This window comes from Sinocyclocheilus anshuiensis, unplaced genomic scaffold (genome assembly GCF_001515605.1).
Source record: "Sinocyclocheilus anshuiensis isolate Anshui unplaced genomic scaffold, SAMN03320099.WGS_v1.1 scaffold336, whole genome shotgun sequence".
In the NCBI taxonomy this organism is placed as follows: Eukaryota; Metazoa; Chordata; class Actinopteri; order Cypriniformes; family Cyprinidae; genus Sinocyclocheilus; species Sinocyclocheilus anshuiensis.
The window spans coordinates 392,257-393,700 of NW_015555712.1; positions in this window are offsets into that span (position 1 = coordinate 392,257).

Sequence of the window (1,444 nt, forward strand, 5' to 3'; positions counted from 1 at the left end):
CAATGATAACAATTTTCTCATTTCAAAGTACTTATAATTTGTAAACTTGTTAATTATGTTTAACATGTCCTAAATTTGTCCCAATGACCCAATGTTTTGACCCAGTGCATTATGTATTATTATTGCATTGTATTCATGGTGAGTTACTCATCTTTCAGTGCAAAAAATAAAATAAATGATGGAAATATTAGTTGGTTGATTTAATTTTATTTGCTACTATGTTTCTAGTCCAGCATTTGTATTCACTTATTTCTAGTACTGTAGTTTTTGTAAATATCACATTTTTAGATGTTTTATCTAGTCATTCACAAACAGTTATATGGAAGAAAAATTGTAATAATGTAATAAGTTCCAGTGTCCATAAAAAACCTGTAAATTTAGGAGATTTATTTTAAAACAAACAAAATCATAGAATAAAACACAAGCACACTAAATAGACATCTCATACAGTCATCAAATATACCTTTAGTGTATAATGCATTTTAAAAATAGTAATATATCTTATCTCTTTCTAATATAATAAATAAGATATAATATCTAATATAATCTTATCACATGTTGCCATTTACGGGGGAATCAAGAGAAAGTACCTTCGGAGCTGTTTCATACTTTAAAACACCAGAAGTCAAAATAATTCATATTAATTCATAATATAAAACATAGTCAAGAATATTTTCCTGTGTAAGTCACTGGGTGGTTCAATGTGGAATCATTAAGATTCATCCTCTCATTTACCCACTAGATGGCAGAGAAAGGAAACAATGCACAGCAGTTGACTATTTACACCTTGAAAATTATGAAACAAAGGCATAAATGCACTTTGAATAAAATGTCAAATAAGTAAAATAAGGCAAGGCAAGTTTATTTATATAGCACATTTAATACACAATGGTAATTCAAAGTGCTTTACATAAAAGAAAAGAAAATAATAATATAAGGAATTTAAAAACTTTGGAAATGATTTAAAATTGATTTAAAAGGGTTAAAATTAATTTAAAACAGTTAAGAATAGAAAAAGATTATACATAAAATATAGTGCAATCAGTTCGGACATCGCACAGTGCTCATTTAATAAATGCACAGCTAAACAGATGAGTTTTGAGTTTGCATTTACTCCTTGTTTAACTGAAGAAAGTTCTGGCACATCCAACTGTTAGTTTCATATATGTATATTATATATATGTACATATATATTTCATTGCATTGGCAGAGGGAGTCAATGGGGCTGTAGTCATTTGGCGATAAGGCTAGGTAAATCTGGGTATCATCAGCATAGCTGTGATAGGCAATTTGGTTCTTTCTCATTATCTGACTTAGTGTGAGCATATACAGGCTAAACAAGAGCGGTGCAAGAATTGAGCCTTGTGGGACTCCGCATGTCATGGACGTCCACTTAGACTTATGCTCTCCTATACTCACATAATAACCTCTCCCTTCTAAGTAT